The sequence below is a fragment of the Marmota marmota genome, unplaced genomic scaffold (genome assembly GCF_001458135.2).
Source record: "Marmota marmota marmota unplaced genomic scaffold, marMar, whole genome shotgun sequence".
Lineage (NCBI taxonomy): Eukaryota > Metazoa > Chordata > Mammalia > Rodentia > Sciuridae > Marmota > Marmota marmota.
This window is the reverse complement of record NW_026000140.1, coordinates 3,101,553-3,117,140: the sequence shown is the minus strand read 5'-3', so window position 1 is coordinate 3,117,140 and position 15,588 is coordinate 3,101,553. Positions and strand designations below refer to the sequence as shown.

Genomic DNA, 15,588 nt, shown 5'->3' with positions numbered 1-15,588 from the left:
CAAACTTTTACCAAGAAATTGATCAGGCATCTCCTCAAAGCTCTATGACAAGATATAAAAGGCTAATGTCATCATTCTTTCCAAAATCATTTCAGGGCTGTCTAAATACAGAAATAGAGACTTCTTTCCCGGAACCAGTCATTGCCTGTGTAATGTGCATTGGTTCACGTTATGGGCATTTTGTTTATTATTTTGGTTGGTTTTTATGGCTTGGACAGTAACAATGATAAGCAAAGACATTTCAACTGACAGTTACTAAAAAGCATGCATAATGTCTATTATTTTAATTTTATCTCCTGTTCTATTGACCCATTATTTTCTGACAAGTGAGGGGTTAGAAGGGCAGGTAATATTTTTCTTAGTCAGATACTGAAGGATGTTCCCAGAATCAACTAAATAGTATAAAAACAGAAGCCCAAGCAAAAACACAAGATTAAGACCAGAGTTGGAGCTAGGCAAAAACTATAAGTAGTAACTTAGGCTTACTTGGTGACTGGATTTAATTATAGGACATAACAAGAGAAGTAGATGCTTCAGAATAAAATTAAATAAAAGACACTGACTAGAGCTCTATTAAAAAATTGACTATTAGAGTGAGATTCCTAGTCTTAATAAAAAAGTAGAATTTATATGTCTGTCTTTTTAGGACAAAAAAATATGATGTATTCCAAATTCTTTAACAACATAGAAAAATAAGACAGAAAATAATGGGAAGTTATTAGTTATATTATGATTTTAACTTCTAAGAATTTTCTACCTTTTATACAACAACAACAAACTATATTTGTAAGCACTGGGAGAAATGACACATAAATGTATACTTTTGTCAATGGAATCATTATCACTTTTACATTTTTATAAATACACAAATTGTGTTAAAAAATATTTACCATGCTTTGAAAGCTCTTTCTCTGGATTTCTCAATAATGCTACACTTGAATTTATATTTGGCAGAAAAAAGCAGTATTATCTTCCTCATACACTCAATCTACAGAAAGAAAGCAGTTTGAAAAAAAATGCAGAAAAGAAAATTTCTGTACAAAACACAACTTCATAAACTCAGATGAGACTATGCCACATTCAATCTAAATTCCCACATACTCCCTTTGGGAAATAATTATTTTGCTATGTAAAAGGAAAAATTAGCCTTGTCATAATGGAAGCCTCTGAGTAGTTAAAATCAGCATAGACACATTGCCAAAAAAATCAAATAACAACTCTAAAACATGATTAGCACATTCACTGGCAGGAACAAGTTGGGTAGGGGTGATTGGTCAGTACAAAAGGGGTATTCATTTGAACTGATTGGTTTAAGCCAAGAGGGGTGTACGTGCTGAACTACATGGTTTCCCAACATGTTATCAATCACCATAAACTACTGGGAGGGTCATCTGGCATCCCAGGTATTTCCCTGTCTCATGCTGATTGGTGACTGCTAAGGGGTTGCTATGGATCCCCACCTAGCCTGACTGAGTCAGGGACACCTGGCACAGCAGATCTCTCCTGTTATTTGTAGATAAACAACTTAGCAGGGTGGGGATGTGCCTAGGAGTGCTCTGTGGGTCTTTCAAAGGACAAAGGTGATGTCCCTTCCTTGGACAGGCTTTGCTCTGAGGTAGAGGCTGGTTTTTCAATGGAAGGAATAAACGAGCTCTTGCTTCTAGTTGCAGTAATGTACTCTACTTTGAATTCCCTCTTCAACAAAAAATCTCATGAAAAAGAAAACAAAACTATGGGCCCTTGCTGTGCAATTTGACAAACACTTCACTATAGAGATCCTCACCATAGAGAGGAGCAGGGCATTTAACTATGTGCACAGTGATTCCCTCCATCAGATCAGCACTGGTAAAGCTCAGAACGTGGAAGGAAGAATAGGAGAGGCCTTCAAAGAGAATAAAATTTCTTTGGGGGACATAAGAGTAAGGAAGGCTCTTTTGAACATGGAGGGGATTTTCTTTAGGAGATTAAGGTTTCCTAAATCTAGCCAGCCACAAGATGTTAAAAATCTGAGGTTGTATTATGAACTGGTTCTTTTATTCTTCTTTTTGGGAAATACCTTTGGGGTCAGGCATTCTCCTTTATCAGCAGCTGGGCAACATTCTGTCAGATAGTCTTTAAACTTTTCAGCAAAGTAAATGAGTTCTGAGCCACTGAAGTAAGGATGTCTTCTGGAAATTTCATATAAAAACCTAACATTTAAAAAAGGATAATAGTAAGTCACTTTTCCATACCACACAATATTACAGAAACAATTACAATCAACATTCTCCCCAGAGCTTCCAAAACCCAAAAACATAATTTACCATTGAAGCTCAATTTGTGTCTGATAGCCTTGTCTTTGTCATTCTTTAAGTCAGTGAAAAGAAAGGATGAATTTGTGATATGCATGTATGTGAATCATATATAAATGGTTAAATTGGGGTGATATAATATTGCTGACTAAAATGAAATCAATCCTGAGAATAACTATATATTTCTTCAGAATCTTTTAAAATATGCATATTTCAAATTTTAATATGGATCATATCCTGTTTCAAGATCAATTATCTTTGATCATATTTTTGGTTGTGTTGAATTTCATGGTGTGAAATATTTTTTCTTTAAAATTCAACATGAGATCAAAACTTCCAAGTCTTATTTTTTTTCTGTTTTTTTTAATTGGTTATTCTAAACATTACAAAACTCTTGACATATCATATTTCATACATTCGATTCAAGTGGGTTATGAACTCCCATTTTTACCCCAAATACAGATTGCAGAATCACATCAATTACACATCCACATTTTTACATAATGCCATATTAGTAACTGTTGTATTCTGCTACCTTTCCTATCCTCTACTATCCCCCCTCCCCTCCCCTCCCATCTTCTCTCTTTACCCCATCTGTTGTAATTTAATTCTTTCTCTTGTTTTTTTCCCTTCCCCCTCAAATTCTCTTATATGTAATTTTGTATATCAATGAGGGGCAAGTCTTAATGTTGGAAATGGTTTGTGGTATGGTACTTATTGTAATGAGTATTGATTTATTACTTAATTTTTAATTTTGAAACATAGATAACTTACTGTCCCCAAATCTTCTGGCTACTCTCTTCAAAGGTAACGCACATAGCATCAGTATTTTTTTAGATCAAGTGGAGGGAGGTTGAGCTTCTCATCTTTATACTTTACAAGGCAATGGTATCTCTCAACTCTTGTTTATTACAGCAGTCAGCCATCTCACCATAGGTATCACGAAGAGTGGCAATTGTGCATGTTTTCTCTCCAAAGATAGTATCCTAAATGGAAGAGAGCAACCTACACATTACTGGGCAGGACTTTATTTTCTTTATTGCCAAAGAACACTATAAAAATTTAACATACAGATAAAGGTGATAAAAATCATCTATATTGCAAATATGTGTGGTATATCATGTATGTGAATATGTGTAATTTTAATGTATGAGTCGAAACATGAATTTAAATATAAATAATCTTAAATACAAAATTTTAAACCCATCACCATTTGACCCAGCTATCCCACTCCTTGGTCTATACTCAAAGGACTTATAATCAGCATATTATAATAATGCAACCGCATTAATGTTTATAGCAGTTCAATTCACAATAGCTAAACTGTGGAAGCAACCTAGAAGCCTTTCAATAGATGAATAGATAAAGAAACTTTGGTATATATACATAATGGATGTATATATATTTGGATATATACATCCATTATGTATATATCCATTTATTTATCAATGGATATATATCCATTGATAAGTAAACTTTGGTATATATACACAATGGAATATTTCTCAGCATTGGAATAAAATTATGGCATTTGCTAGTAAATGTATGGAGTTGGACAATATCATGCTAAGCAAAGTAAGCCAATCCCAAAAAACCAAAGGCCTAATCTTCTCTCTGATAAGTGGATGCTGATCCATAACAGGTGAGGAAGGGCATGGGGAAAATGGAGGAACTTTGAATGGGCAAAGGGGAGAGTAGAGTAGGGAGGAGGTATGAGGACAGGAAATATGGTGGAATGTGATGGACATTATTACCTCGGTACATGTATGACCACACATATAGTACGATGCTACATCATGTACAATCAGAGAAATGAAGAGGTGTGCTACAATTGTGTACAATGAATCAAAATGCATTCTGCTGCCATGTATATCTAATTAAAATAAATTAATATATTTATAAAAAAATTTAACCATCAAAAAAGGATATTATACAAAAATTCACTTCCCCCATTAAATTCCCTTGATTTGACTATCTATGTGTAATTGTCATAAAAATCAACTGCCACAATATTACTTATGATGAATAAAACTGAAGGGCAAAAAGAAGTTGATGGCTTTAAGGAATGTTACCTTTCTCTGCTTATTACCTGTCACTAGGGAAACTAGCCTGCAGTGCAACAGGTGAATTCATCTGAAGAAGGAAGTACTCAGATACTTTCTCATTTAATATGCTTCTTTCTGAGAGACCCAGCTTTTTAGAAGACACCATTTAAAAATTAAGGAGTAACATAAATCTACTACACATTGTTATTGCATTAAAATATAGAATTTTTCATTATACAAATATTTGTCTCAAAGTACATCACCCATTAAATAAATCTTTTTACTCCTCATTCATTTTTATTATATAAGTCATTGTAACCCTGGGGAAAGTACACTCGTCTAGACAGATTATTTTTTAATGCAATTTTAAAAATTAATATGTAGAACTAGAATATTGGGGGAAGTTAAAATACTTATTCTGCAGTAAAGAGTGATACATCCAAGGAGAAACAAAAGCAGTAAAACAAAGTAAATAAATGACAAAAACTAGCCTATCCCACAGAGAGGTATATATAGATTGAGTGGTGAGAGAAACATAGTCCTCATATTTTGAAGATGTATTTGGAAAAGCAATCGTTCAAGTTCTTCAGAGAGATTGAGTACCTTGCTTTTTTATTGTATTTAAAAATATCAATGACCCTAGGGGCTGGAGGTGTAGCTCAGTTGACAGGGTGCTTGTCTCACAAGCACAAAGCCTTGGGTTCAATCCCCCGCATCAAAAAAAGAAAAGAAAAAAGAAAAAGAAAAAGAATCAATGGCCCTAAAATAATGAAAAAATATTACTGTTATTCCACCCAGGTAATAAAGTTAGCATATAAATCAGTTGGTGCTTTCTGAATATAAAAATCATGTTATTACCTCAAAGAGATATTAACACTCCTATATTCAGTCAGGCATTATTTACAATAGTCAAGGTATAGGAATAACTGAAGTGTCCATCAACAAATGAATGGATAAAGAAAATGTGATTGCATGGATAAATAAAATGTAGTATCTATATACAAGGGAATACTATTCATCCTTTAAAAGAAGGAAATTCTGAAATTGGAATTAATGTAGATGATCTTTAAGGATGTTGTGCTAAGTACAATAAACCAATCACAGAAAGACAAACACTGGATGATTCTGTTAATATGAGGATCTAAAATAGCCAAATTCACAGAATCAAAGAATAGAAAGATGACTGCCAGGGGCTAGGAAAAGGAGGAAATGGGCTTCACTAGTCAAATGGCATAAAATTTCACTTAAGCAAGATGAATAAACTGTAATTGTTACTGCTGTTGACTGGTGACGCGTCCTTGCTTCCCCAATGTTGAAGAATAACACCAGAGAAGCACGAGGAGGCAAGGTCAGAGTAGAAATTAGAAGTTTATTAAAGGACAGCAGAAAAGACTTCTCCCCGAGGAAGAAGGGGACCCAAGAGATGGAATCCGTGGAAGTGCGGTTGTCTCTCCATTTTATAGTTTTCTGTGATGGAATGTAGGTGGGAAGGCCCGAGGGGTGGGACACAAGTGGGCCAAAGAAGTAATCTGGGCAGGAAGGACTTCATCAACACTTCTTTGGGATGGGCTATCTTCAAATCTGCTGGGGGCTGTTTCCTGGACTTCATTAACATTTCAAGAGTTGCTCAACGTTTCCGGGAATTCATCCTCATGGCCTCCATTTTAGATTTCACTTGATATTAGACCCGATTTACCTAACTACACTGACTACCTAACTTTAAATCTGGCTTCATAATGATCTACTGCATAATATTGTACCTCTAGTCACTAATAATGTATTTCACACATAAAATCTTAAGAAGATAGAACTCATGTCAAGTGTTCTAACCACAATAAAACAAAGTTAATACATACACAAAAATATATTATCACTATTAGCCTCTGTGAAAAGAAACCAAACTTCTAATTTTGAAAAGAGATGCTTACAAATGCAAATTGCCATTTAAAAACACAGCGACTGTCATGTGTGGTCTCAATGAGGAAATGTTCTGAAAACTGTGGGTGTACCCACAACATCTTGGTCCCCAAAGTAACAGTGAATGACATCAGTCCATATGAAACTTTTAAGTGTAGCTTACAAATTCAGTTACTTAATAATAATGTTTTAAAAGAATCTTTCCTTTGATATACTCATAATAACTTAAAGGGGAAAAAAAAGTCCTCAAAATCAGAACTTACAAGTGGTTTGTTACCATCTGCCCCTGAATCATCAGCAACACATGCTTTTGCCAAGTCAATCACTTCAGTTGTGAATTTTGCAAGATCATCATATGCAGTCATCTGGAGATACTGAGAAAAGGTAAGCAGTACCCTGAAACAAAACACACAAAAAAAAAAATAAAATAAAAACAGAAATATGTAGCACAATAAAACTTTGATATAAAACAAGTTGTTATGCTAGAGAGCAAATCACATCTGTGTCTATAGTCTATGTTTTCTATATCTTTCTTATAATTATACAGAAAGCCTATTCATATGAGGTATTATGTACGGTCTAAGCAGGCACATATTCCTAGGCAGGAAGGACAGTATTTCCACCATGTCCAAATGTGTATGAGTGCATGTCAGTAGATGCACATACATAAGGAAAACAAACAACTGTGTACTAATTAGATCTAATTGTCAAGAGTAGGCTTTGCAGAAGTCCTTTGAGTTATTTAAAACAAAAATGCATACCTCATTAAACTAGGCTGTAGGAAGGTAATGATCTTTAAAAAATAGACTATTTATCAATTTTTACTAGATTTCAAAAATATTAAAATGTTCCCAAGAAACCACAGAACAATTTGCTACATAAAGGGGAGTTAGTAAGTGAGCTGCCAGCAGAACCATATGTTAGTTCCTCCCATCATTCTACCAGAGTTTCTGAGTAGTATGATAATTCCAGCTTTTAACTATCCAATACAGTAGCCATTAGCCATATGTGACTCTATATATTTAAATTATTTTAACTTAATGAAAATTATATTTAACTTTAAATTAATTTAAATTTATACACTTAAATGCAATTTAACTAAACTTTAATACAATTTGACATTTTATTCCTCCATTGCATTTGGCATATTTAAAGTACTCAATAGCCACATATGACCAGTGGCAACCATATTAGACTGATACAGAATATTTTCATTAATGCATAAAGTTCTATGGGGCAACAATGCTCTGGAATTTAGACCCTGATGACAGGAGAATATAAGACTTTTAGAGTAATAATCAATGCAAATCAGAAACATTAAATTTGACCCTTCTGTATTTTAACTTACAGGCCTTTGAAATGTTGCTCTCCCAGTCCTTTAAATCGAGTAATAATCTCACTTTTGTCTAAGAGAAAGGAGAGAAAAAAACACAAGATATGCTTAAGTATTGAAGAAAACAATTAATTAGATTCCATTATTTCTTTTCATTTAACTTAGGTTATTTATTTGCTTCAAAATATTGGATTCTGATTACTGCAGAAAGTCTTAGAATGGTGAATTAGTTCTGCATTTAAAGAAGAATTATTTAATCACTAAGAATATTATTTTAAATATCATTAAATATTCATAAATTTGTTTTCTAATGGGAATAAGATCTAATGCTCTTGTACTGCCTATGAACAGCAACTGGGAAGACAATTTAAAAGTAAATACAAATGGAAACCTATTTATAATATTAATAACACAGGATTTTTTTTACTTTAAATAAAGCAAGGTGCATTACGTAGGTCTTAGAGATAGACGTGAATCCTATCTTCTTCTCTGTTCTATGAAGTGTAAGTCACTCTGCCTGTCATTCCTTCATGAGAGAAAAGAAATTACATTCACTAAGTGATTCTCACAGTGTTGTTTCTACTTAAGATAATTGAACTATATTAATTAAATAACCACATAAGGATTTACCAAAAAAATCATCACATTGTAGAAATAAATGCTAAAATAAAACTTAATTCTTTAAATATGCGGGGCTTACTGAAATTTTATTAGGAAAAGAAAAGTTGTACAATAGAAAAAAATGAATTCTTACCTGCTTCTCAATGAAACACACCCCTGGAATAAGCAGAGCTGAAGAGAAAGAGAAGGGAAATAAAGGTTACCCACTTCATTGTGCCAAAGGCTTGTGGGATTGATAGAAAAGGTAGGATGAATGCAGGGAAATTAGCCCTAATATACTTCTTTAACCAATAATTGTAGAATATTAACTAGATTCATCTTTGTATTTCATTGGCTCCCAGCTGATTACAAAATCATAAGATTCTTGCCAAAAAAATTGTTTGACTAGATCCCTTGCATATGTTTGCCATCTGGAACTGTTTTCTCCACAAGACGTTGTCAATTCATTAAAATTATGTAACATATCTTATCAAATTTTTACATAACAGTTTAAATAATTTGTACCTATTATTCATTACCGTGCTCTTTATCTGCTATTTCCTATTTCAAAATTTGGGATTTTGATGTTTGCAAAAATGCAGCCAACCCAGTGATTTTGCTTGGAAATGAGTTAAGATCCAAATTGCATCTACTATTAATTCCAAGTATGCTTTTTTATCTAAAGGCAATGAAACATTTACTCAAAGAGACATTTCATAGGGCTACTATTTCTTTTGAAACTGTCTGAAAAAAAAAAAAGTCTGATTTTTGTCTCAAAAACAAGTTAGGAGAAAAAGCATAGCAACAATAATGACTAAAATAGATATTAACAAGTTCCATGTTTCCATCACAGATATGGCCTTAGTAATAAGCCAGTTATTCAACTTAACTAAATAACCTCCATGACACGGGTACAGAAACTAATAAATACTCAAGAGAAGTTTTATAATAAAAGGAATATATTTTCTACAACCTTATTTTAAATAATTATGCACAGAAGAGGCTAGAATAAATTAGAAAGACAGGAGTTCTTATTATTTTTATTCTTTTTGTTTATTATTTTGTTTTTGTTTTTGTTTTCAGTGACTCAGAGTCCTGAAAGGGAATATCAGCCTTGTCTTTCAGGCCACACAAATGAACAAAAGTTAAAGAAGATTTGCTCATGGAATTATTTCCATTAGAGAAAACTACTTTACAAAAAAAGCCAGAAATATTGGAAAAGAAAAAAAGAAACAGTTCTAATTTTCTATTTAAATAGAGAAGATAATTCTTCTTTGTTAAATTTGAATTTTTCTTTTAACCTCTTACAAAGACTGATGATATTTATTTGAAGTCAGTGGCCAAAATTAGCCTTTTCCTGATGTGAGCCCAGATGTATAAGCAAGCATGCAATCTCATCACTGAATATATTCATATTACTAATTCACAAATTTGGGCCTTTGTCACTCAAACATATACTTTACACATTTTTTTTCATTTAACAAACAAAAAGAATAATATCTATCTACTTAGTATTGTAGTAAGATATTATTCAATACATTGACAAATATCAAAAGCCTTTAAAAAAAGATTTATTATGATAGAGTAGGAATTTTAAATTGATTTTCCTGTATTTAATGAAGATCCAATAACTTTAAAATATAAAATGATAATACCTTTTCTTAACATTACCAATATGATGTTTGCATATGTATCTTATTAATGATTAATGAATAATTGAGAAATTAAAATACTTAATTCTTAACACTATCTGCATACTTAATATTCATCTTAGTTAATAAGAAACATCTGAATATTTGCCTTTTGTAGATAATCAAAGTAAGAATTCCTGTTTTTTTCTCTGAAAACCCTGGCAAGAATTCTGCATGTACATTCTGTTCTGAGAGTAATAAAGCCACATCATTGTTGGTTATTTCTAAATACCTTATTCTTCGAATTTTTAAACTCTATATTTAGTAAATCATCAAAGAACTTTGGCATGAAGGTAATGCAAATACTTAATGTAAGAGTTTAGAGAGTCTAGTTTCTACCTTAATAGAAAAAATAGCTCCAATTATTTTTTAATGTTTTCTCATGTTTATAGGAGAGGTCTAAAAATAGAGAGTAGTTAAGAAAACTACTTTATTTGGAAAGTATAATTGTATAATAATAACTTAGAAGAGAAAAAAAATGCCCCAATTGAAAAGCAAATATAACTGGAAATTAAACCTGAGCCTTTCTTCCTTTTGTCCTTTGTTTTTCATTCATTTTGACAAAATGGAAAAGGCACTGATTGGAAGAACATGATGTATCTCATTGGACTAGTCTCACTTCCTTACCACCTCAATCATAACCTTAAACTTATACCTTCCATCTACCCTAGGATTCCTCAAGCTTCTCACAGAGTCATTCAAACCAGGCTTGCTCCCCAAGTAGTCATGAAATATGGCAACAATGTCTAATAATATCCTTGATATTTTAAGGGACTTTCCAAAAACAACTTATAGTCATTCCAAAAAACAGGAAATTTGTATTTATTAAGAGAGAAGACAGGGGAAAGGAGGATCTTTTGCTAGCATTCATTCAAGATACAATGGACATATGCAAACCCCACCTATCATGAAATGGCCTGAGTATTTTCTAAAATTACAGAAGAGTAGAAAAGTAAAAGATCTAAGAATCTAACTAATGGAAATATAATAAAAATTTTAATTTCATATTCACTTATGGAGATATATGTCCTAATTAAAAATAAGCCAATTTCCCAAAATACATAAACTTATACAGGCTTTTCCAATGCAAATAAAAATTGTAATCCAAACATAATTTTTGCCCACATCACTCCCATAGGCCATCAATGCCTCCAAAATATCCACTTGAATTAGTGAGAAATATAGAATTTGCTAAAGGTATCATTAGAGATGAGAAAGAGAAAAGTTTACATCATAAAAAACAAGATAGAGGGGCGAGCCCATGGCGTAGTCAATATTTACCTCTTCTTTAACTGATCCACAGAGAGCGGAAACATTATGAAAGATGTCTAAGTAGTAATTAGCTCAACTTATATATCCAGAAATGACTGTGTTAGACTTGCAATAGTCCCAATCAAGTTCATGGAAAATGAGTGGGGAAAAAAGCGTTCACAATAATGGTGTTCAAGTCTAGGAAATTAATTCTCATCTACAACCTATTTCTTATTGATCTCTGCCCAGAAAAAATCATACCTGGGACTGCACAGAAAGTTGAAAGAACTAACCAAATTGCAGCTTCAACTGTTGAGACTGAAAGGTCGTCAGGTGGGACTCAAGATTTGCCTTACACTGGTGAACATACCCAGCTATGGTGATGCCATCAACAGCAGAAATTATTTTAAGATGATTATCTCCTACATTGATGAGAGTGTAAAGGGTACCTGCATGACAAGAGGGGCTTGAGTCAACAGCACATCATTCATAACCTAGACTATTGAGGCTTTTGTCTTATTTCACCATTTGAAAAGTTAAGCCCTTAGTAGTGACATTTATGAAGACAGTGCACAATAAGGTGTGCCAGTCATTACAACAGCCCCCACTCTCACTCTAAAGGAACTGAAGCAGTTGAAAAAACAACAGGTTGCTGGATGAACTGAAGAACATAGCACCAAGATCCACCACTCACCTGATGTAGAGTCTGATGAACATAAAGATTTTAAGGAGAAGACTAGACTTAAAGTCGGTTTCCCGCCCTCTGTGGTTGGATCCAATCAGTTGATAGAAACCAACCCAATTGAGTCAAATGTATGAAAGATGATATATCATGAGCTTTGTAATGTTTTGAACAACCAATAAAAAAAAAAAAAAGAAAATCAGAGGCCACCTCCACCCATGGGTACTGTGGAGATGGAGAACTCAGAACACATCTTTATAGAGCTGAGAACAATTTGCATCACCCACATCCTGGATCTCCAGTGAGTGAGCCAGGGCCTTCACCATTAAAACCTCCATTCTGTGAGGCTCAAAAGAGGAGGCAGCAAAGTGGAGAACTACAACCTGAATAAAAACCACATATTGCTGGAAAGCAAGCTGAGCTCTGCCACCACAAAAAGGTGATTGTAAGGATGCAGGGCAGGGATGGCCAGGTGGGGACCTGGAATACCACACATTAAGGAAGAAGAAAACACCCTAAATGAGTGCTAGAGCTCTGAGTTTTCATGAAATTGTTGGACAGGTGCCCATCCACATTTTCCTCTGTCTGAAATTTATTTTTTTTTCTTTTTAGCATTAGATATGGTGGGTTGGTTTTTTGTTTTTGTTTTGTTTTGCTTGTTTTATTTTTTCCTGCTATATATACTTTGAACATTTGTGTTTCACCACTGTTACAATTTATATTTTCTTCATTTTCATTTTCTTCTTCCTTAACTAATCACCAGTGTTAAAACTGATTTCCAAGAATCAGTGAGAGCGTATAGTACATTTTGAATTTCTTTGATTTAGCTGGCCTAACTAATAATTACATTGACAGTCATTCATGATTTATAGCTAGAACATTCAGACTTACAATGTTCCTGCGTGGTAGAGACATATATCTAGCAATATAAAAAGGTGTGCTGACTCGGTTAAAAACTCTTTACTTGTCAAATCACACCATGTGGATGTGATTAACTTCCTTGATCTTATGTTTGTATACAATATTTAAAACCAGTTTTGCTGCTATGACATACCATTATTTCATATACACATATGCTCATTTGTTAGCAAAATAACATTATCTAATGAGATAAGTGTCTACATTTAAATAGTTTTTTAAAAACACACTTTTAGGGATAAATTTTAAGAAGTCTTTGGATTCTCATACTAGGTAATTTTTAAAACCACTCTGAAGAAGCATACACCACAAGCCAATTTACTTGATGGTCTCCAGTAATGCTGTTATCACTGTGCTATGGAGAAAATCAAAGCAGCTGTGAGCTCCAGTTTTCATACTGCAATTAAATCTGTACACTATTTTTATCAACTAAATTAGAAAATAATTTTTTAAGGAAAATTTGTAGTGGACCTGTTCAGAAATCACCCTTTTTATATTTCATTCTGTACTTTAATGCATTTTTCTGTGTCTGCAGGTGTACAAGATCCACCTCAGCAATGGAAATTGAGGTCCTTTGGTAGGCACGCCCTTGAACCTAACCTTGTCACTGGACAGAGTTCCTGCTCCCAAAGCCTGCCCTCCCCCAGGTAGCCCAAATGCCTACCAGTTTTCCCTGTCTTGGATTTCTGTAACTATTCCCTTTTGGAATAATTTTTCTGTTAGGAGGAAAATGACAGCGGTAACATTTTTTAAAATTTTTTTTTAGTTGTAGATGGATACACTATCTCTGTTTATTAGTTTATTTTTTTTATGTGGTGCTGAGGATCAAACACAGTACCTCACACATGTGAAGCAAGTGCTCTACCACGAGCTACAGCCCAGGTGCAGCATGGGTCATCTTTAAACGACAGTACAGACTGTCTTCTCTATTTTCAGCCATTGTCATTTTCTTCATTTGTGTAGTACCATTTTCTCCATGTGTGGAAGAAAAATGAAAGACATTTTGAATCCGTAGCCTAAGCTGATCAACAGCTGCCCACAGTCAAAGCTGCACCTGGACTGTTTTCTGTGCATTGTGGCCTTGTCCTTCCCCTTTCCTGCTCTTTCTTCCTGTGTCTCCCTATGACACACTTCAGGAGCTGCTTTTTTTTTTTTTTTTTTTTTTTATGCTTAACATTAGGAACCTTGAGCACAGAGAGGGCCTGCAGTAAGGAGACAACCCATTAAAAAGAACCAGGTGCTAAGTGAATACTATCATTTTGATACAGCAAGAGATGAGGTGGAAAAAATGCTTCATTCCAGAATGAGAAAGCAATTTGTTGTTGTTGTTATTTTTTAAATTTATTTGTTATACATGACAGCAGAATGCATTTTAATTCATAGTACACATATAGAGCACAATTGATTGCACCAATTTGTAGTCCCATCAGCAATGTATGAGTGTGCCTTTTCCCCCACATCCTCACCAACACTTTTTGTTATTTGTATTCTTAATAGTTGCCATTCTGACTGGAATGAGATGGAATCTTAAGAGTAGTTTTGATTTGCATTTCTCTAATTGCTAGAGATGTTGAACATTTTTTCATATATTTGTTGATTGATTGTAGATCATCTTCTGAGAAGTGTCTGTTCATTTCTTTGGCCCATTTATTGATTGGGTTATTTTTTTTGGGGGGGGGAGGTGTTACGTTTTTTTGAGTTCTGTATATATCCTAAAGATTAGTGCTCTATCTGATGAGCGTGTGTTAAAAATTTGCTCCCATTCTGTAGGCTCTCTCTTTACCTCACGGATTGTTTCTTTTGCTGAGAAGAAGCCTTTTAGTTTGAATCCATCCCATTTATTGATTCTTGATTTTATTTCTTGGACTATAGGAGTCATATTAAGGAAGTCAGGGACTAATCCGACATGATGAAGATTTGGGCCTTCTTTTTCTTCTATTAATCGCAGGGTTTCTGGTCTAATTCCTAGGTTCTTGATTCACTTTGAGTTGAGCTGATGTTGTTGTTATTGTTTTGACCAGAAAAAAATAAAATAAAGTCAGTGTTGATCAAGAAATATTAGTTTCAAAGATGTACTTCAGAAAATAATCTATTCTAACTTTGCCCCTTCCCTGTTGCATAATTGTGAATGGTCAAAGACTGTATGTTTAATCTCATTGTGTGAAGTTCTTACCAAGAAAAATGTTACATGACTTCAGAGTACATCCATACAGAGTCAATTATTTGAGTTGTTTTGACATTTATTAACTTTGCTAGGAAAATAAAACTGTAAAAAAGAAAAATAAATATTCAAGTGATCAATGAAACTCTATGTATATTTGAGTAAAACTGCTGGTTGAAAGAACTGCCACCTGATAATAATTGTGATGGGTGAGAGAGCTTACACTGCACTTCTTAATCCCCTGTTGTTTGCTACCCAAATCTAAATACATACTTTTGTTTATGGTTGCTCATTTGCTGAAAGACAATTTCAAATACAATTGTATTTTGAAAACACTTATTTTACACAACAATTTTATATTAATTTAAACTAATCTTTTCAATAAAGCATTATTGCCTAGATATTTACACAAAGACACACACCTACACACACATACACAATCACCATCTTTGGCTTGTCCCTTCTCTTAAGTTCCTTTCCCCAAAAACTCCCTTGGTGAAAGGGTCCCTTTTTCTGCCCTTTTCTCATTTTAGATTGAGTCTCTGGAATTTTTGTCTATTTTCACTCAGATTTCCTACCAATTTACTTCAATTTTTTTTGATTATTTACTCTATAGTTTCATTTAGTTCAGTATAATTTCTAGCTTTAGGCTTGGACAGTTAGATCTATGTATATCTCTGCCATATGAATCAAGTAGGA

The 15,588-nt window shown here is 33.6% G+C and overlaps 2 pseudogenes; one reads left to right on the top strand and one right to left on the bottom strand.

The window, feature by feature from the left end:
- LOC107158768 overlaps nucleotides 1-15,588 on the bottom strand; it is a 40,287-nt pseudogene that overhangs the window by 10,861 nt on the left and 13,838 nt on the right.
- LOC107158767 lies at nucleotides 11,314-12,296 on the top strand (annotated as a pseudogene).